General features: G+C 34.2%; 1 long non-coding RNA gene and 1 other non-coding gene across 7 annotated transcripts; one reads left to right on the top strand and one right to left on the bottom strand.

Annotated features, from left to right (window-relative positions):
* Positions 1 to 7,684: 7,684 nt before the first annotated feature.
* LOC133793038 (small nucleolar RNA R71) lies at positions 7,685 to 7,791 on the bottom strand. Its single transcript, XR_009874501.1, has one exon. It is a non-coding gene; the product is annotated as a small nucleolar RNA R71 (small nucleolar RNA).
* A 1,312-nt stretch (positions 7,792 to 9,103) lies between these two features.
* LOC133789618 (uncharacterized) lies at positions 9,104 to 15,894 on the top strand. Of its 6 annotated transcripts, XR_009873638.1 has the most exons (9): positions 9,106 to 9,302; positions 9,404 to 9,467; positions 11,639 to 12,207; positions 12,911 to 13,146; positions 13,307 to 13,411; positions 13,736 to 13,822; positions 14,210 to 14,395; positions 15,289 to 15,557; positions 15,638 to 15,894. It is a non-coding gene; the product is annotated as an uncharacterized LOC133789618 (long non-coding RNA). The 6 variants fall into 6 exon arrangements; XR_009873639.1 differs by having other exon boundaries at positions 9,104 to 9,302; positions 12,861 to 13,411; XR_009873636.1 differs by having other exon boundaries at positions 9,105 to 9,302; positions 12,911 to 13,411.
* The last annotated feature ends 7,531 nt before the right edge of the window (positions 15,895 to 23,425 follow it).

The raw sequence follows: 23,425 nt of genomic DNA, 5'->3' as shown, positions 1-23,425 counted from the left end.
AGGCGACCGTGCATCGTCTCGTGTTTTCCGTATCTACGTGCTGCGATATATCGCCCCCTATAGCTGCGATATATCGGCACACGCTGAATATTTAAACACGAAATTACACATTTTTAGCTAAGTTTGAATGGAGTAAACAGCCTTGACTAAGCCCTTAACGTATTCAAAGCTGCTGACTGACCCTATAACATTCTAACTTTACTCCTTATTATTTTTAATCCTCAAAAATACTTAATCCTTAATCACCATTCATAACATGTGCTTAAAATCCTATTGGTTGATATCTAAACCTTATAGTATAATAAATATAATCCTTAATATCAGTCACATTAATCAAACCTTAGGTTAAACTTAGTATTCTTAAACTATAGATTAAACTTAGAAAATCTATAAGTACTACTATGAGTGTCCAAATAATTCCCGGTCTGAACCAAAAATCCACAGTAACAAAGATAATGCTATAAATACTATCATACTATTATCTATCTTAGCTAAGTAAAGTTCTTGGACTCTACACCATTCATCATAAGAACATATGAAGTACCTCTGAGACAAACCATTACCCAGTTTATGAATCTGGTGGGGAACCGAAGACTGATCAATAATCTTTCCAAGAACTCCAGTCAGTTGTATCGTAAGCCTTGCTAAGATCGATCTTCAAAACACATCTTGGGGAGGTGTTCTTCCTATTATAATTCTTAATTAAATCCTGAAAAATGAGGATATTGTGAGCTAGTGATCTCCCTCTAATAAAAGCTCCCTGATTAGGACTAATTAGATAAGGAAGAACTTCTGAAAGTCTACTGCAGAGCATTTTAGAAATGCATTTATAGAGAGTGTTGCAGCAAGCTATGGGTCTATAATCTATCGCCCTGCTAAGAGCATCAGTTTTGGGGACCAAGGTTAACACTGTTTTATTAATCTCAGTAGGTATCCTTCCAGAATTGAAAAAATCCAAAACAGCCACTGAGATTTCATCACCAATTTGCTTCCATAAAACTTTGTAAAAATCTGAGTTATACCCGTCCAGGCCTGGGCTCTTTGTACCCGGAATGCTGAAAAGAGATTTCCTCACATCAACTTTAGTAAAATCTCTAATTAATCCCAGCTGCTTATCTATATCTAAACAAGGCCCCAATTCTATACATTCTGTCTTAACAAACCCAGTAGCAAAACCAGAACTGCCCATATAGCTTTTGAAGTGATCTAAGAAATGATGCACTACTGCATTATAGTCATCAATGATGTCCCCTTGATCATTTAAAAATGAAACTATTCGATTCTCCTCTCTCCTTTTTTTAATGCACGCATGAAAATAGGCAATATTTTCATCTCCTTTTTGCAGCCATGTTACCTTGCTACGCTGAATTAAGAAGCTCCTATATCTAGCATAGTGAGTTTTATAGCAGATCGCTGCTTTCCTTTCTGCCTCCTGAGCAGTGACATCAAAGGGAAACTCTTGAACTTTAGTTAAAGCTTCCTGATATACACCTTTAGCTTGATGAAATCTTTGCTCAATATCTCCAATTTCCATCCTATTAAACATCCTCAGAACATGTTTCAGACGTAACAACTTCTTAGTCACTCCCCATAATCCTCTAGCTGTCATAGGCTTGAGCCAATTTTCCATAACAGTTTCTTTAAATTTGCTGTGAGTAATCCAACAATTAAAGAACCGGAAAGGTTGCACTCCTAGATTCCCAGCCGTGAGAGTCTTAATGAGGAAAAATCAATGATCTGAATAAACCTCCCAATGTAGCTCAGCAATGGAATTAAGCAAAGAGTCTATCCATTCTTCATTGATAAATGCATGATCTATTTTTGAATAGACCTGATCTCCCCCCTCCTGTTTATTAGACCAGGTAAAAAATGAACCAACATATTTGAGTTTAGCACGATGAGAATGAGCTAGCCAAGCAGTAGAATCAACAATCTCATTACCACTAATCTCCCTTCCTCCCACTCTATCATCAAAATTAAACACTGCATTAAAATCTCCCACAACCAGCCATGGCATGTTTAGAATAGACAGGGAAGATAAATCCCTCCACATCTCCAACATCTCAGTCAACAAGCTAAACCCATTAACAAATGTAATAACCAATTCCTGCTGTAAACCAGAAAACTTAACCAGGCAATGTATGAATTGTTAGTGTTCCAGCAACACCTTAACATTGACAAAGGATCTCCTCCACAGAACCAGTATCCTACCTTCAGTAGCCGTACTACTATAGTAATCCCAGCCAACCATCACTTTAGAAATCATATCATGAACCTTATCTCCCTTTAATTTATTCTCTAACAGAGCACCTATACCCACTTTATACAACTTTAAGAGACGCAAAATAGCATGTTTTTTGTCTCTCTTATTCAAACCCCTTACATTCCAGCTAAGTATGTTTGTGCAATCCATCAGGAGAAGAATCAATTGGTACCCCACTCATCTCCTCTGTTACCTGTTCTTGAAGCACTTTAAACACATTCTTGTCACTGTCCAGATGTGAACTCACAGTCTTACCTTTGCTCTTAGAGGCCCCAATTTTCCTTGGGATTTCCCAGTTCTCTTTGTTTGGTGGAGACCGAGTCAGAACCTGAATCCGAGCCCTGTTCTGAATAGCAGTCTCATGTGTAACTGTTTCAGCTGTATTATTCTTTGTCTCCACAACTTTAGGCTCCTCTTGAACCTCAGATGTCTCTCCTGCTTTGGCCTTAGTAGCCACAGTATCAGGAGCAGGATTGGTCGAATCTTGTTCTGGTTTGCTCTTAGTAACCCAAGCTTTTGTTTCAGTTTTCTTGCATTCTGCTGCATTATGACGATATCCTTTGCAAGTCGAACACTAAATGGGAAGCCATTCATATTCCACAAATTTCTCTTGAATTTTCCCACGTTCATTGACAAAATGGATGATGAAAGGAGGATCATCTGTAATCTCCATCTCAACCAGAACTCTAGCAAACCTAATCATAGATCTATCCTTTGTAAACTTATCCACCATAATAGGTTTTCCAATTGTACTAACCAAGGCACTTAGACAAATTTTCCCTCAATATTGCTGACCTAGATTTGGCAAACGAATCCATAATGGAACAGATCAGACTAATCTGATCGAATCAAGTTCTTGAGTCCAAGGTCTCACAATAACCGACTTCCTATCAAACTGCACAATACCATTCTCCAAAACAAAATCTCTTGTAGCCTCATCATTGAACTTGACAATGGTGAGACCCATGTGCATCCTCACTACCCGTTCAACACCCAAATGACCCCAAATTCTTTTAACAAAGCCTTCAAACACAGCAAATGGGGGATTTGCACCCAAAACCATACATATCACAGCTGAATTCCAATTCTGAGCCTGTTCAGATACCTCATCCAAATCAATTTGGGCTACTTTCATTCCATTTTTCAACATGGATTCCTCATAATGAAGCTTTGACGTTTCATTAATTAGAAGCTTATCTCTGAGATTCGCCCAATGAGATTGAGCAGAGGCTTGAAAGTTATCCTTCCAGACATTTGAATCCATTTCCTTAACCAACTCAACTTCCACCAGGTGAAGTTGATTACCATCTGTACTCGGCTCCTGCGAATTCAATCCTTGCTTTCCTTCCAACACTGTCGGAGAAACATCTTCCTCAGTCTGTAAATTAGGCTGAATCTGAATGGAGGTTTCAGTTAGTATCGATGGTGTAATAGTCTCCTCAATCCGAGCTCTAGATGCAAGCTTTCGAGTCACTTTCTTCTTCTTCATTATGGAGAGAAGAGAGAAACTTCACACGCCTTCTACTTGACCCACTAGTGCATCAACTTCTTTCTTATGTATATATTCTAGTTAATTTGCTTTTACAATTATGTGATAATTGAAGTTGCACAATTTATTATTGCATTAGTGAAATTTTTGAAATTGTGTAGAAATAAAAGAAGTTGATTTTAATCAATTATTTTATTTAAGTGTGAAAGGATAAATATGGATATTAAAAATTGGTTTTGATTATTATATTTATTTAATTAATAATAAGATGATAACGGAAATTCAAATTTTGAATTTTGAAATTTGAAAATTAAGTTTTTATATTTTCCTTAAAAAGATGATACCTTATTTGAATTTATAATTATTAATTAATTAAAATAAAATGCATGAAAAATAAAATCCCCTTATTTCAGGGAAGTGTTACACGGATAGGGCTTCCTGGACTGCCCTATGCGTGTACCACTACTGATAGTGATGAGTTATTTGTTTTTTTTTTCTTATTTAATTGATAAATTAAACATTTTGAAAAAGGGTTTTTAAAATGGAATGTAATACTTTGTCTTTAATTATCATTTATTTATTATTAATAAGATGATCAATTTTATTATTATTAATATGATAATAATGCTTATATATTCTATATGATAGAAAATAGGGATATAACAATTTTACAAGAAAAATCAGAAAAAACTCATCATCTGTTTCACTCAAAAAGATGAACCTTTCTTTCTAGCCTATAAAAAAAAGTCTCATGTGTTGAGAATACTTTTGATTCACAAATTTGATTCTTGTTCTCTATGTGCCCACCCACATCTTGAGGTGTAGAGAATGTCTTGGATATCTTGGTGTTAGTACTCCAACGAGGATAGGGAGATCAAAATATATACGAAAAGATTCAAGGATTCTTGATAGGCTACACGAGGTAAATCATTTCTTATTATTTTACATATACATATTTTGTTGATTAACATATTGCATATTAAATGATTGTCATATAAAGTTGTTTATATGAATTTTTGTTGTTGTATACAATACTACCACTACCGCAATTTACGTTGCACACTTGGAATTGCTCCTTACAAAACCATCAAAAGAACAGATCTTAGGTAACCATGAAATAAATAAGAACGACTCATGAAGAGACTAATCACAAAAGCTTACCAAATCTTGATTACTTCTCTATTCTTTCTTCCAAAATGTCAAGCCTCACTCAAGCCTTCCTTCTCTATTGCTCACACCACCTTATAGCTTTCCCCTTCTCTTTGCTTCACGCCACCTTCTAGCTCTCTTCTCCTTCTGATGTGTGAAGAAAAATGAGAGGCAACCGCCTCTTTATATAGGTGTGTAGCACCCCTCCTTTAATGGTGATTGATTCCCATTAATTTCTATGATCCTCAATCAATGCTTTGATGCTCTCAAAGTCTTATTATGAAATCTTGATCTTCGTCCTAATGTCATGCATTGTACGTCACTTAATGGCCAAATCACCCAAGATTCTAATCACTCAATCACACTTAATGGCCATCAAAACCCAAATCAAATCAACCATAGTAACGATACCGTAGTTTCAATTTTTAACTCACTTGATTCCCTCTTCCCTTTGATTTTCAAAATTTCCTATAGTGAGCTCCCAAAATCAGCTCATCACCTTCATGCATTAATCGCAATCAAAGAGATATCAATTCCCTTTTAATTTGTTACCCAATTTTCAAATTTTCCATGTGGGAAAATCACAATTCAATAGCCATCATAAATGTCATATTTGATCATTTCACATTCGTTTTATTGTTACCAAAATAGCCACCTTTCTCCTCTTCTTTTCTCACATGCCCAAGACAATATGCGCACACACACAGTCACATATAAATGGCAACTAACAATAATTATCTAATAAACAATGAATAAAAAATAAATAAATAGTTAAACAAACAATTATTAAATAAATAGATTATTATTATGTTAATAAACAAACAACTAAATAAACAATTATTAAATTGTGTGATCGAATATTACAATGTATTATGTTACTTTTTATTTTGATCTTTGTTAATTTTATCAATTCAAAAGTATCAGTGTACATTTTGTTCTTTTCTTTGTAAATTTTATCGATTGCAATTACCAGGGTACTTTTGTTTATTATTTTTTTTAATCTCAAATTGGGGTGATCTAATTACTTAATTCATATGTTTCACTCATGTTATTTCTTTGTAGTACAAAGTTACTAGGTACAAAAAAATATTTCCCAATTTAAATAGGACATTGATGAGTGCTCAAAAATGTCTCTTTATTAGTCTTAAAGTTTAGTAATAAATTAAGTTTAATTAATATTTTCATAAATTTATTGTAATATATTTTATAATTGAAAATATTAACTTTAATTTAATTTGTTTATTCAAATTTTAGGAAATAAAATCGAGTCGAAGTCATTTTGGAACCAAGCAGTCTGCCACTTCTAGCCGAGTCTGCAGTGATTAACACATGTCCCCCTGTCTTCCATGTCTCCTTATCGATGCTCCCAGAGCTCAACACATGTTAGCCATGTCTCCCCAACCAACTGCAACGCCTAAAGCACCTTCGCCTATAAGTCTATGCGTGTATGGCTGTCTCCCACTCTCTGTTCAGCTGCTCTGAGTATGGCACCCGTCTACAAGTTGTTCCCCACTCCACCAGCTATCTCTTCAACACACCAATCTCAGCTTGCCATGTGTCTCGCTTGTCTCACCTTTTTGAGCCATTTTTCCACTATGTTGTACATGATTTTATCACATTTTGTGGTCTATTTCCACTATAAATAGAGGCCGAAATGAAGTGAGAAATTATCATATTAGAGAGTAAAATTTTAGGGAGAAATTACACTTTGTCATTTTATGTTTCTTTTATTTCTTTTATATTTTTGAGTGATTACAATGCCTATTTTAGGCTAAAATTTCTCGTGGAAAGGCTAGAGAGGAGTTCATGTTCAACATTATTTTTCTAATATATTGATTATCTTTGTTCTTCATTTCTATATTTGTTTCAATTAAATTTCTTTTTCTTTTAATTTTTATTCTAAATTTATTGGTTTCTTTTACATAAGCTTAATAAAGTTTTTCTTATGTAATTTAGGCATTTCATTTAGTTTAGAATATTTGTTATATTATATGTTTTTTACTGAATTGTGTCATTGGTATTTTGTCACTCTAAGGTATATAATATGATAGATTTAAAAAATGGAAGTTAGTATAAATTTAATTGAGAATATATTTTAAGGTTAGCTTTATTATATATATTTTCCAACTATAATTAATGGTGTAGAGTTATAGTTGTGTAGAATGAATAAATTTTATTAAAAAAAATATGTTCGCATGAATGAAACTAGTGCCTTCCATGTTCTCTTTTCGATTAAAATTCTTTTTAATTTAGTGTTCAATTTTTATAACAATCATCTTTCTCAAAATTACATTATTTCCAAGTTTCTTATTTCTAATTTCCTAATTTACTAAACTCTCCTAGCTTGCCATTCTCTTCCGCTCTCTCTCATTCACCAATTTCATTTAGACTTTCTGAACCACCGCTGGCTCATCAAGATGAAGTCCAACCAAGAACGCTATAGGATTATCTACATCCTACGCGAATAGCCACACCTTCACGATAATGTATCACATGAATATGCCAAATTTTGATTTCAAACCCGACATGATTCAAATTTTACAAATCTTTCATGGTTTGGAAAATGAGTTTGTATGTGCACATTCGAGAACTCAAAAGAGGTAGTGGCCACATTCAACAACTGAGTTGACGTCACAAATACTGTGAGAGTGAAATTCTTTCCCTTCTTTCTCAATGACAGAGCTAAAAGTTGGTAGTATTCCTTAAAGCCTAGATATATTTGCACTTAGGATGAAATGACAACGACATTCTTTGCGAAATATCTCCCACTCCAATAGACTAGTAGCATTAAAAGACAAATCTCTACTTTCAACCAAAAAGACCATGAGACTTTCTATTAGGTATGGGAGAAGTTTAAATATTTGTTAAATCAATGCCCACATCATGGATATGAACGATGGTGCTTGATCAGCTATTTCTATGATGGACTCACAACCAGAGAAAGACAGTGCGTATAAATGATGTGAAAATGGCGAATTCCTTCAAAAATATCTTGATGAGGCTTTTGAATATCTAAAATTAGCTAGAGTCTACCAACTGAAGGAAGAAGATAGCCTTAAAGCTCAAATTTAGTCTCTAACTAAAAAAGTCAAGGCTCTCGCAACCAAAGAAGGTAGAGGAACCCACACTAGTATGAAAACGGGCATTTGTGTCAGTTCCTAACTGCCAAAATGGCGTTTGTGCATCATTTTTCAAAGTGACATGGAATCCCTTGATGCAAACTAGGCAGGCATTTACGTCAGTACCTAACTATCACAAATGCCAAATTTGTGACAGTTCCCTATTGACGCAAATGTCAGCCTATTTGTGTCAGTGGGGAACTGCCACAAATGTTAAAAAATGAGGTTTTTGCGTCAGTTCACAACTGCCACATAAAGTATTAACCAGGGAAATTGTAAATGTTTATGCCAATTTCCCTGGCCTATTTTGATAAAAAAAAACAGCAGTATAAATCAAAAAACAGCAGTAGAAACAGAAAAACAACAGTAGAAACTGAAAAATAGCATCATAAATAGAAAAAAAATATAGCATAAATTTTTTATACATTTGTGTAAAGTTAACATTTGTTATCAAATCTTCAAAAGTAATTTAGATTTCAAAGTAAATCTATGTATATAGTTATAACTTGTGTTCTAAATTTCTAAGTTGTAGCGCACCAATTTTTTTTATTATTTATTAAATTATGTGCTTTATTTTAATTACTTGTTAAGTGTTGTAATTTATTTTATTTATTTATTTATTTCAATTAATTGTTAGAATTTTTTGGTAGAATTTTGTGAATTCAACTGTTAATTATTTATTTATTTATTTAATTTGTGAATAATTGAGTTCTAATTGAATGCACCAAGGTGCATGGTAGGTAGTGATGCACCCTAGTGATTGAGTGTGTGCATGTGCATAGTTACATGGTGCACTTGTATAGAATTTTCTACACACTTTATTGTTTCTTTTTATTAGATTTATCTTGTTTATTTAGATAAATAAAAAATAAAAGAAAGGAAAAGGAAGAGGTAGACGTTTGAAGCATGGTGGGAAAGGAGGGATTTCATTACTATTTTTTATTTGGGTGATTTTAGATAAAATAGGAAAAGATGTTGTCATCTTTATGCACTCTTATTTTCCTACAATTAAGAAAAAAATAAAAATAATGAAAATAAACACAAATAGGAAACTTACCTTTTCTTTCATTAGGCTATTATGGGCTAGGTTAGAATAAAGAGGGAAGGAAATAAGAGAACATCATTTTGCTCATTGGAACGCACTGCTAGAGAGAGAGAAAGAGAGGAAGAGAACAGCTAGAGAGAGAGAGAGAGAGGAAGAGCACAAGCTAGAGAGAGAAATGAAGAAGGAATTAAAGAAGGAGAGGAAGAAGAAGAAGGGATTCGAAATCCCTAGGTGTAGGTACTCAATTATGTTGTTTCTTTTTTTTTTATTCTCTTCTTCTTGAATCTAAAGTAATGATATTCTTCTTTTTCTTTTGTTTTCTTCCTTGTTCTTGTCAGGGTTTGAAAATTATAGGTGCCCAAGAGGAGAATAAACCTTGTCGTATTGATTTCTATCAAGGAGGTAGTGAATCTAGCCTTTTGGTTGTTGTGGTGATGGATCTTGATTAATAAATGTTATGTTGGTTGTGGTTTTGAGGGATTGTTTTGATGAGAGTTTTCGGCCTAGTCTTAATCTAGGGTTCATGATTTTTTTCTTCTATTGATAAGCATACTTGTGAGGTTGATTTTTTGGATATTCTATGTTCATGTTCATGATAGGTTTTGGCTTATGCATGTATAGGGATCCTCCTTTTATAGATCCATGTTCTAGGATCCTATGTAAATATTGGCATGATAATTTATTTGGATTTCTTGTTATTGAATCCATGAAAGTTTATGAATATGTTTATGAGAATTTTGATTTTATTTTATGTTTAGGTAATATGAATTTCAGCCTAGGGTTCTTGTGCCATGTATATGTATGATTGATCTAGAATTATTCCTATAGTTTGAATGTATATGTGATGATAGGGATTTTCTTAGAATAACAACATGAAAATAGACACATGCTAGGGTTGGTGATTTATTTGTATAGATTTAAACATGTATGATTATTGTGTAAATTTTTGTGAAGCATGATGTTAAAAGATGGATTTCATGTAGAGTCCCAGAATTTACTTAGCTAGTTAGATAGTAGTAGTAGTAGTAGTAGTAGTAGTAGTAGTAATAACTAGTATTAGTTATAGTATGTTCATTACTATAGATTTTGGTTCAAGCCGGGACTTAGCTGGAAACTCCTAGCAATAGTTATGGATTTTATAAGTTTAACCTATAGTTTAAGAATATTAATTATAACATAAGTTTTGATTAATATTGCTGGTTATTAATATGATAATTATTATAACCTAAGGTTTAGATAGAGCTAATAAGAATATGACATTTGTCATATGTATAATTATTATTTTAATGATAAAATAAGAGAAATATAAGACTTAGTCTTCACCAAAATCTGATAGGAGCATGATATTTGTCACAATTTTATTTATTTGTGGATTAGGATGTAAATAGATTTTTCGTAACTTTAGGGTACTGTAACTTTCGACCTGTTTTTGACCCAGTTCTGTTATGAATTTCGAAAAATAGTATTTCTAGAAAGTTGTAGATAAATTAATTAGCTTTCTAATGGTATAAAGAGATTCCAAATTGGAGTTCTACAGCTCCAGATATGTTGATTTTACTTCAGAGGAGTTTAGAGTTACGAGATTTAGGGAGTTAGAAGTTAGGATTCTATTTGTTTTTATTATTTTAAAAATAAAGCTTTGAATCCTTAAATCTCTCTGAAAAATTTGACCAATTCCTAAGCCTTTGGCTGAAAGATATTCAAATATTTTCAATTAAATTTATTATTTTTATTCAAAGCCAAAAAAAAGATTTTTATTCCTAGAACTCTATAAATAGGACCTAGCACCAAGCCTTTTCATTCATTCTTCAAGCATTGATCAGAGCCTTCCATGTGCTAGTGAGACTATAGAGTGATAAACACTTGGATTGGGGTTATAAGCTTAATCATTATAAGCATAATAAACACTTGGGAAGTCAGGTTATAGTTTATTTCAGTTTCGAGGTATAGTTCGGTCATAGAAGCATTCAAGGTATTCCTAATTCTAGTTCCTTTCTGTATTGATTCTTATAGTTCTTCTCTACTTAAATCCTAACTCAGTCTTTTCTATTCTTAGGCATCTAAGTTCTTCGAACTTAAGGTTTTCATTGGTATGTATCGTTTCGATGGTGTAGTTTATTCTTTTCATCCCTTTTCTTTAGTATACTCACCTCTATATTATGGTTTTTAGGAGTGTTCCAAAATCCCGACTTTGTTCTCATCATCCTGGTATATTGGTAAGGAAAATAGGATAGGATTTTATATGTTATATGATATGTGATATGTTATCTTATGTTATGTTGTGTTATGAAATGTTATATTGTTTATGTTTGTAGACTTGGGCATATGACCTGTACACTAACAAGCCCCAATAAATTTATGGGCATATGACTTGCTTAGCTAGCAAGCCCCACAAATCTAATGGGCATATGACTTGTTTAGTTATGGGACCGCAAGTAATAATGGCCATTATAGTATGTGTAACATATGTTTATGATATGTTTCATTATATGCTACGTTATGAATTTTATGTATATGAGTTATGTGTTAGGTTTTCCTTGCTGGGCATTAGGCTCATTCCTTTATTTTTTTAGTGTGATGCAGGAAACTAGATACGGGGGTGGAAGGATTCTTGGTAGCTTGGCATGTTTGTTGAGGATGAATGGACTGTGTGTCGATCGAGGATGAAGTTATTTTTATTTAGTCTTTTAGATCATGTTTTTTCGCATTTAGTTTTTTTAAACAATTGAATTAAAGTTTATGTTTTTCTTTTAAACAATGGGTACCCATGCCATATTTTCTATTATTATGTATTTGATACAATATTTTGAGATTTAATAAATTTATATTATTTCTTATGTATCTTTCCCAAAATAGTAGCTATGTATAGTAGATCTAATGGTTCGAGGTCATAGAAATAGTTGGGTCATTACATTTCATGACTTGTTATGCTTGCTGATATTTGTGTATAAATGGTTTAGAATATGATGAAAATAATGATTTTGCATGCTTAAATGATTTTGCAAGTGCTATGATGTTTTGAAGAAATTAAAAGGGATGTGTTTTCGTAATGGCGTCTCATCAGATTCGAATTCATAATGCCAAGGCCACTGTTTAACTCAGCCACCAACCATCTAAGCTCTAGTACGCCACAGTTTAACAGGTACCAACAAAATCTCTTCTTTTTTATCTTTGTTTGGGTCAAACATAGTGCTTTAGAGTATTTTATCATGATTAAGTCTTCTTTTTCATGCATTAATGTTGATCAAAGTGAAAGTTCTCTAAAACCCAGAAGGGATTTTGAGTTGAGATTACGATTCTGATCTCAAGATAATAGTAAGATTATGGGAGTTGGGGTGCTAAATGCCTTATTTTTTTTTTCTTTCTGTTAGCCCCTTTTTTGGTCAAACAATTGGGCACATAGTATTATAGCTATCTGGAATTTGGGGGTAGCCTTTTCAAGCCTATAATATAGGATTTGGTGAATTGGGGTGCTGGTCTAATTTGACTTAGTTCTGGTCTTAGCTAACTTCCAAAGCTCAAATATCTTCTGAAATACCAAATGGCATTCTATTAGTACCTTCACTAATTATCCTTTAGGAATTTAGATGGATTCCACAATTTTATCTTTTTGTGTGGTTTTAGATACGTAAAAATTGTACGAGTTTATCTTTGTCTGTGGTTTTGTTAAAATACTTGGTAAGTTGTTACTGCAATTGTGCCATAAATCAGCAGCTTGCCAAAACAACCTATATTAGTACATTTAGCTTATTCATTGTTCCAACTACATGCGGCATGTTCATATGTTCTTCATAGGGCCCATTTTGAAGAATATGTCTCTCTAATTATCTCTGCAAAATCTGAAGGTTGGGTGAAAAAGAATTCCGTGGTATGGTCTTCTTTGCAAAAGAATTCTCTGTTGTGGTCTGGCAGTTAAAGTTTGACATTTTTCAAGGGAGGAAGGTGGTTGACTGAGACTCGGGTGCTGGTGGGAGGAGGAGTGGGAGGAATTCTCTGAAAGGGTTAGTTAATTAACATGGGTAGACACTAAGATGGAACAATTACAAGGAAGGAGATGGTTCAAACAAGTTTATGTTCCCAGGTGTTTTGTTGCGTTCTATTGATTATCTTGCAGTTGCAAAGTCCGCAATTGACAGTTTCGATGCTTTCATACTATTAAATTTTTCTTCCTGTACTTCTGGTGGCCTTTTGACCTTTCATGGTTGTAGGCATGTGTTAATTTCATTAACATGTGTGTATAGATTTGTGGCTCCTACTTCACTTCTGTGATGTATGTGGAGCATTGGTGTGAGGAGAATTTTAGGAGCCTAACATTGGGTAGCCCAGATTTTTCTGACATTGAAATGGTTAGTCGCTAAAAAAATACTATGTCATATACCTTTTTTTTTATTGAGTTTCAGATGATCTCCATAATATATTGTTTACAAATTGGTGTAGCATAATTTTTTTTTTTTAAACAAAACTACTTGTATTATTACTTAAGAAAAATACAAGTAAAGAAGGAAAACTCCATCAAAACAGACCAAAAAAGAAATAAAAGACAGGGAATCTAGCTTTTCTTTTATGTGTGTATTTTATGTTTGTGTATTTATGTATATATGTTTAACTTTACCTATCCTCTGGTTTGATACCATTTCTCTAATCTGTATTATTTGGTATTTTTGCTTCAGTTACCTCAACATATTGAGATACTTGTCTCAGCAGTCACTCATATCAATGAACCTAACAGCTTATATGGGATCATTCAGTCCCACAAGGTAAGTAATACATGTATACTTAGCTTTGAATTGTAGTTAAAGGTAAGTAATACAACTGAGCAAGCTTTGCTATAATAGTTTTGACCATCTAGATTGGTTTTTTTTTTGTTAAGAGATTGTTGTTTTGAGATTTACTAATTTGTTAGTGATTTATCACACTCTTCCCAAAAAATTAACTTCTTTTACCTTAATTGTCCTTGTATGTTCCATGTGCCAAGGTTATGTGAAAATTTAAAACCTTATCACTTGTATTCTGATGGACATCTATGAAAGAGGAGTGAAAAGTTGTTGTGCTCAACTTTCTTGCATCTGTCATTAACCTGTTGTTATAAATTCATGAAATAAGCATGTACTCATGGTTGTCCCTTTTTTTTTTCTTTTTCTTAGGGGTGATATCATTATCAGCTGGCCTCTCTAGTGTAGTATTTACGATCTGTCTTTTTGGTCATCAATTATTTTGTAGTATGAGGCTGCTTAGTGTGCTGGAAACTGGAATTTTTCCTTGCTTGACATGGGAGATAATTAACAGAGTGAGCAAACTAAAAGTGGCCATTTCGATGAAAATTTGCTCAGGTACAATGATGAGTTAAGATTTCTTTTTTACTTCAATATAATTCTACCATCTATATAGTGGAACTTCTGGGGCATAGTTTATCTCTACTATAGGTACTTGCTCCACTATAATTGAGATGGTCATACTGGACTTGAGGCTTTTTATTGTTAAAGAAATATTTCTTTCTTTTTTTAAAACAAAACTGCCTTTTATATCTTGTAGAATAAAACGCAATACAACCAGTACATATATATAGGGTTTATACAACTACTACTCTTAATTACAGAATAAAAGGTAATAAACATAATTAACTACAAATCCTATAAAAAAGGAAATAACAGCTATATAATCCTTGATTTCCTCTTACTTCTTTCCAAGAATACTTTGGTAACATGCTAATTATCTGGCTCTCAAAGTCAGTTAGAAACCTTTTGCTTGTTATTGTCTTTTTATATCTGGCTCTCAAAGTCAGTAAGTTAACTTTTGCTTGTTATTATCTTTTATGTTATATACCGCTGAAATTGTATGATTTTTAGTTGAAAGGATTACACATGACATTGTCATTGTTGTAATTGTTATTCCTCAAGAAACTAACAAGTAGCTAACAGAAATTCGACTGGTTTCCCTGTGGTTCACTCTATCAGATAGACAAGATATCATAAATAGCATGCTTAGCACAAGCAATGATGTACATAACAAATGAAAGGATTGTCTTTTTGTTATATTAAAGATATTGAGATACTAAAAGTCTAGTGTAAATATTCTGTATAGCTAACTAACTAGTTATGATCTCCATTTGCTTATCAGATCTTTGAAAATATTACAAATGGTAGTTAGTTAAATATAAAATCATATAATATTCAATATAAAATCATTTACGGTTGTTGAATTTGTTTTATTGATATATTGTTAGAGTGTCAAGAACCACAAATTTGGCACCAAATAATGCAAAATATTAGATTGGATTGGATCTGGAGAAATTATTGCAGAAGGCTATTTTATTTCAAGTGACCCAAAGGATGAGGTTCACCATGTTCCTCTAGGGCCTAGTGCTATGAAAGTGGGGATAGATCTTGTGAAAAAGAGTGATGCATTTCTGTGGAGGCCTTCAACAATTATGTCTACTATAGAAGATACTATAGGTAGTTTAATGGCATGGACAGCTGATAAAATCATAATTAGGTAATTAACTTTTTTTATGTACTCTTTTAGTTTACTATTAACTTTAAGTTGAAGCATTAATTATTTAAATTTTGTTGTAGCTAAGCAAATGGACTAACAACAAAGACAAGTGCACAAAGGATGATGAATTGAAGGATGGAGAAAGTTTCATGCATGGTTTACTTTTGTGTATCATGTAATGTTTCTGTTTTTCATTTTTGAAGTAAAAATTGTTCAAGATTATAAAACTTTATTATGTTATGCTTTCAAACTTAAGTTAGAACTAAGATCTCATGAAGTAGACACATTCATGGTTTGAATTAGTTATTGTTTAAAGTAATACTTATGGTTTATCAAACTATTGAGAATTACATTTTATGATTAATTTTGATTTTTTTTTTTATCAAAACACAATAATGAAAATCTTTTAATTAAAAAAAAAAACCTTATAAGTCTCCTTATCACAAAAAAAATTAAAATATTTATCCAGACTAAAGTAACAAAATTTTATTACTGGAGTTTTAATATGTTATGATTTCGAAACATATTATAAGCATAACAAATCGTTATGATTTATATAATATAACAAACTAAAAACGCTATCAAAATAATCAAATGTAATAGTTGAAAAGTGTTATGCATAAAGTATAAGATTAAACTTCAAATTTATAACCAAATACTGTAACTAAATGTTATTATTTGAATATTATAGCAACTTAAAATGTGTTATTGAATAGATTAAGATAACATCGAACATAACATTTGAATGCTGTTATAGAAAAGACAGGATTTTTAATAACAGAGGCTATGTTAGCGTTTTCAGAAGCGTTATCAATACTCCTAGTTAGCAGTTTTTAAGTGTTATGAATACTGTTTTTTCTTGTAGTGACTCGAATAAATACCTTCAATTTTTTTATATTTTTAGAGAAAATATGAGCTCTTAATTTCAAGAGGGTGATTTTTGAGGGTTTATTTTGTTGCTGGAATTGTTGGTAAAAATTGTGAAAAAGTCTTTTAAATGTAAGAAAGTTTATGTGTTTGTTGAAATAATATCACACCCTAAACTATGTAAATATTAAAAACGGTAATGTTAAATGTAACCTTGAGTGTTCACTTTTAATGGGTATGATTTCTCTATATTAATCAAGAAAAATGTTGAGATTAATTCACTTGTTATCTTTAAATTAAATAAATGGTGGTTGAAAGTTTAGTTTAATAAATTAAAATAATTATTTGATGATCACATCTAAGGTTATATTACATAAAATCAAGTCTTAAATAATACAAGCAAAATATATTTTCTCACACCTACAATTATATTTTCCTCACATCAATTTTATAATTTTATTAATTTAAATAAAATTGTTATTTTTCTAAGGGAACATGATATTTATAAGTACTTTAAATAGTTTCAAGTTTTTGTTAGTCCAATGCAATTTAAAAATAATAAATGAATTTATTGTATTTTTAAATGGCTAAATAAATTATTTTTATGGAATAAAATATAATGTCTTAAGAAGTTTAATCAACTAGGGATTTAAAAGAAATAAATAAGGGTGAGAAAGTATGTTGCTAAACCCTTATTTTGAAAATGATAGAAATAAGCGTGTAGAATTTATTGTTTTTAACGTCACTTTTTAACAACGTTCCCACGTATGCATGTCGCATGCAAATGCACTTTTACGTTTAAAATATGTCTATAATTTAAACATATCATTTTTACTTGAAAACCATGCACGTATAATAGGTAGAAGTTGCATTATTCTTTTGTGATTTTAAGTATAAAATGTGTCTGCTTGGAAAATATGTGTAGATTTCACCGTGTAGGCATGGCCCATGCACACATGGGGTATATGAGTTCGACACAAGAAAGTCTTATGTGAAACTAAGGAATGATATTTTTTGTATGGTTATAGGCTCGTTGTGAAGTTGTTCAATTTTTGCTTTGCTCGGATCTGAGATAAGGAAGTTAGATAGAATTTTGTTTATTTATACTATGAACGGTAATATTGGTTTGTATGAAGATAAATGCTATGTATGATGATATACTTAGTGATATGAAGTATGAAATGTTGTTGTTAATTGATATGATGAAATCTTATGAACCATGTATATCCTTTTTGGGTTAATGCTACTGGATTGCATGTATTTATGTATGTTGTATGATATGTAAATGGTTGTTAGCCTGTTGAACGCGACACAAAAAATGGGTTACTAAGGGTCTAAGACATAACCCGAGTTACTAAGGATATAGAGGCGTAACTCATAGGGCGGACGCACCGTGGTTATTCAAGGACCAGAGCCTCCTGTTTACCTCAACATGTGACATGGAGAAGATAGGGGCCATGTTCACAAAGATTTGATGGTGATTCTTATGAAGATAATGTTTATGATGATAATGTTTATGAGGATGATGTTTATGATGATGATGTTTGATCATGATTATGATATATGATGCATGATAACGATGTATAATGATGACGTTAAGTGCAATGTTTGACGATGTATGTACATGACGTTGTAGGAGTCTTATGATAAGATTATGTTTTTCCTTGTCTGTTATTTGTACTTCATTACTGGATTTTAGCTCACCCCTTACTTTCCCTTCCAGGTAGTAAATAGGGTTTCTCTTTAGCACACGTGGTGATATGGGAAGTTCCGACGTCGGGGTGTGTATAGCTTGGGGGTATCCTATGGACGAGCAAATGATCAGCTTAACGCCAATTTCTAAAGAACGATGTTATGTTTTTTTTAGAACTTATCAGTGGGACTTGAACTTTATATATATTTTTAAAACGTTGGATTAGAACATTAATTTTATTTTAAACTATTGGGCCCAACTTTCTTGTTTTAGCAAGGCCCCACTACGATTTTCATATATTAAGTAGTTTTCTTCTTTAAGTTTATAAGCATGTAAATGTTTTACAAAGTATTAGTTTAAGGGCATTTTACAAATGGTATCAGAGATAGGTTGTCCATGTTTCCAAGGACCCTCCCCATACACGCTAAAGATGGAAAAATCTCACCTCACCGCGTTTTAAGTATTTAATTTATGTGATATTATTTGTTTCTATTTTATTTTATTTTATAGTTTTATTACTTAAGTATAGTAAGATGCCTCCTGTTAAAAAAAATACTAAGAAACAACTACATAAGGAAATTTGCGCAATACCCAAGGTCCAGCTTGAGGAGGACCCCTACAATTGGAGGATTGCGGTGTTAAAAACAATGACAGTGGTTTGCGATCGTATGCAAGGAATCATGAACAAAAGAGGTGCATTGATATGGCCTAGAGAGCAATATTGGGTGTTAGGGGAAGCACTGTCGATGTACTCCGAGGCCCTTCTCCAGTTAGATGTGGCAGGGCACGACGTCATTCAGGATGACCTAGACTTTAGCACCATAGAGTACGTGATCTATGATCTTATCGGCAACTACGAATTTAATTGTGAGTTGGTTTTGGTAAAGACAGACAATGGATAGATGGAGGAGCGATATGAGACGGTGCATGATTTGGAGGGAGCCATGGCATGTCAGGAAGTGGTTCATGCCATACCATGAGTGACTACTAGGATGAGGGTGATGGTGAGCGCCCTCGACTACTTCCACATTCCAGGGGATGTCTTTAATTACAGCTCACGAACGAGTCCACAGTTGAGGACTAGAGTCCGTCGCATAGATTTTTCCATGAAATGTTAATGAATAAGATGGGATTTTTTTAAAAATACCCTAAGCACTTATGTTTTTGGTGATTAAACGCTTTATGAGTTGTTTGAATTTTGGAATAATTTTTGAACACTTTTGAATGCTACTGTTTAATATTTTCAGCTTGCAACTCGAAGTGATGTGAATTTGGAATGTATGATTTTCATGAATATTTATCAAACTATTATGTGATTATCCTCCCTTATGATTTTCTTTTTGGTGCCTTAGAATATCATGATGTCGACTAGAGGAAGAGGAGGTAAGGGAAGAGGAGGAGGCTGAGGAAAGGGTGTCTCCACAAGCTCTAAGGCCACGACGACTCCTGAAGTACGAATGCCATCAGTCCAACTTGCAGCCCTAGCTGCTCCAACTGTGGATCTAGCCGTAAAGGTAGCAAGATTAATGGAATAAATATGGCTGAGAGATGAGGAATTAGCACATCCTAGGAAAGTACCCCAAATGCCCCAAGTGCCTCAAGTACTAGTGGCGTATCCTCAGCCACCAACACAACCTCTTGGACCACTACCTTTGACTTAAGGGTTTGAGCCAGTGTATGAACGTTTTAGAAAACAAGCCCCACCAACCTTTGAAGGGGAAGCTGATCCCATGGTGGCAGAAGTTGGTTAAGGTCGGTCGAGGCCATCTTCGATCATATGGAGTTAAATGATCGCCAAAGAATCTCATGTGCAGCCACATACTTAAGTTGGATGCATAGATATGGTGGGATGTGATTAAACAGACTCCAGATCTGAATACCATGACTTGGGAAGAATTCTTGCAGGATTTTAGAAAGAAGTATTACAGTTCGGCCATGTTGGCAACCAAAGTAGATAAGTTCATGACTTCGATTCAGGGAAATTTATCTGTATTTGATTATGCACAGAAGTTCGATAGATTGGCAAAATTCGCTCCTGAATTTGTACCAACTAAAGCTCTGCGAGTCCAAAGGTTCATGAGGGGACTCAAGCCTAGGATTGCGAGGGATGTTAAGATAACATGTACTGAAGTGGTCAATTATGCCAAAGTACGAGATAGGGCACTTGAGGCAAAATACTTGGAGGATCAAATATGGAAGGAAAATGCTGCTAGAAGAGAGGCCCATCGAAACAAGGGCTCCAACGAGGGCAACAAGAGAAAAGCTAATGAAAGGCAGAATAGTGGAACTGATAAGAGACCAAGACCCCCGGCCATGAATAACAACAGTCAAAACACTCAGAATCACTATAACAACCGCAACAGTCACTATAATGATCAGAACCGTGGGAATCACCAAAGCCACAAAGTAAAGCACCCTACTTGTCCTAATGCTCGAAAAGTCACCTAGGAGAATGCCAGGTTAGCACCAACAAATGTTTCAAGTGCGGTCAAGTGGGACATCTAAGAAAATATTTTCCCTAATGGAAAGCGGTACAGAATACTAAAAATAATCTGGTACCAGCACGGGTTTTTGCCTTAACTCAGAATGAAGCTGCCAACAACAACACCGTAGTCACAGATCAGCTCCCTATATCTGGTCGACTGTGTAGAGTTCTTATTGATTTTGGAGCGACTCACTCGTATGTTTCCATGAATGTGATTGATAAGTTAGGTATGCCTTGTAAACTTTTTTAGCATAGTTTTAGTACGATGTTACCATCGGGAGACATGATGTTGTCAACTAGGTGGTTACCATCAACACCTATAACAATAGAGGGCAGGGAATGCCCAAAAAACCTTATATAACTAAGTATATCAGATCATGATGCCATACTTGGCATGGATCTTATCTAAACATGGAGCAACAATTGACTGTCGGAAAAAGACTGTGGAGTGACCAGAAAAAGCGGAACTCTTTTCTTTTAAAGGAGAGTTAGCGGATTTTTTTACGCCCATAATATCGGCACTTAAAGCACGGAATATGATGCAACATGGCTGTTTGGCATATCTGGCTAGTGTGGTAGATAAATCCAAGGAGTCAAAATTAAAACCAGAAAATTTGCATATCGTTTGTGAGTTTCCGGAAGTGTTTCCCAAGGAGTTACCAGGATTACCCCTGGATAGAGAAATCGAATTCGTGATCGAACTTCCACCATAAATAGCACCAATCTGTAAAGCTCCATATCGAATGGCACCTATGGAGTTGAAGGAACTTAAAAACCAGCTACAGGAGTTGTTTGACAAAGGGTTCATAAGACCTAGTCACTCGCTGTGGGGAGCACCAGTTCTATTTGTGAAAAAGAAGGACAGGATCATGAGAATGTCCATCGATTACCGAGAACTCAATAAGGTCACCATCAAGAACAAATATCATTTGCCTAGGATAGATTACCTTTTTGATCAACTACAAGGGGCAGCAGTATTCTCAAAGATTGATCTGCGATCTGGGTACCATCAGTTAAAAGTGAAAGAGGGAGACATTCCGAAGACAGCTTTCAGAACTCGTTACGGACGCTATGAGTTCCTAGTGATGTCTTTTGGACTCACTAACGCCCCAGAAACATTCATGGACATGATGAAACGTGGTATTTAAGGACTATTTGGACATGTTTGTGGTAGTCTTCATAGATGATATCATTATCTACCCGAAGACAAAATAGGAGCATGAGGAGCATTTGAGGTTGACCTTGAAAAGACTACGACAACATCAGCTATATGCTAAGTTCTCTAAGTGTGAGTTTTGGCTGGAACAAGTAACTTTCCTTGGGCATATAGTGTCCAAGAGTGGGATAGCAGTAGATCCGTCCAAGATCGAGGTCATTAGAGACTGGCCTCAGCCGAAGAATGCCTCAGAGGTTCAAAGCTTCTTAGGATTGGCAGGTTATTGTCGGAAGTTTGTTGAGGGTTTCTCAAAGATCGCCACATCCTTGACCAACTTAACCCGCAAACTTCAAAAGTTTGCATGGACCGAGAAATGTGAAGAAAGCTTTCAGACCATGAAGGATAAGTTGATTTCTGCACCAAACCTTTGTGTTCCCACAGAGGGCGAGAAGTTTGTGGTATATTGTGATGAGTCAAAGAATGGCTTAGGGTGTGTGTTGATGCAAGATGGGAAGGTGGTAGCTTATGCTTCCAAACAACTCAAGGATTATGAGCAACGATATCCCACTCATGATCTGGAGTTGGTAGCAGTGGTGTTCACACTAAAGAAATGGAGACATCACCTATACGAGGACAATTGCAAAATCTACATTGACCACAAAATTCCGAAATACTTCTTTACGCAGAAGGAACTAAATATGAGGCAACAGAGGTGGTTGGAATTAGTGAAAGACTACAATTGTGAAATTCTATACCACCCAGGCAAGGCTAATGTAGTTGCTGATGCATTGAGTAGGCGGGGACATGGGAGCGTCTCATTACTGAATGCAATAGAGATGCCTCTTTAGAAGGAGATTATAAACGTCGACATCAAACCTAACGCGACAAATTAGAGAAGGAAAGAAAGTGGATTAAGCCCTAATGAAGCAAGAGACTTTCGTGCAAGAAAGTGGTAGCAGTGATTTCACCATGTCCAACGGTGGATTGCTGCGATATAAGGACAGGATTTGTGTGCCTGATAATGACGAAATTAAGGAAAGTAGTATGAAAGAGGCACATAAAACACCCTACTCCTTGCACCCAGGGTCAACGAAGATGTACCAAGACCTTAAGGCGCTGTATTGGTGGCCTGGTATGAAGAGGGATATTGCTGAGTTTGTTGCCAGATGTTTGACATGCCAGCAAGTTAAGGCAGAACACCAAAGGCTAGCAGGGTTACTTCAACCGCTTTATGTTCTGGAATGGAAATGGGAGGATATAACAATGGATTTTGTGATAGGGTTCCCTAGGACCACAAAGCAGCATGATTCTGTTTGGGTAATATTGGATAAACTCCCTAAGTCCGTCCATTTTCTACCAGTTAAGACCACTTACTCGACGAACCAGTATGCATATTTGTATGTGAGTGAAATAGTGAGACTTCATGGGGTTCCAAAGTTGATAATTTCTGATCGAGGGTCAGTGTTCACATCGAACTTTCGGAAGGGACTATAGAGAGTTATGGGATCAAGGATAAAGTTTAGCACCACATTTCATCCTTAGACTGATAGGAAGTCTTAGAGAACTATACAGATTCTAGAGGACATGTTGAGATGTTGTGCCTTGGACTTTTCAGATTCTTGGAACCGATACCTACCCCTAAAGGAGTTCTCCTATAATAACAGTTA

Source organism: Humulus lupulus, chromosome 7, assembly GCF_963169125.1.
Source record: "Humulus lupulus chromosome 7, drHumLupu1.1, whole genome shotgun sequence".
NCBI lineage: Eukaryota > Viridiplantae > Streptophyta > Magnoliopsida > Rosales > Cannabaceae > Humulus > Humulus lupulus.
This window is presented reverse-complemented; position numbering and strand designations above follow the sequence as displayed.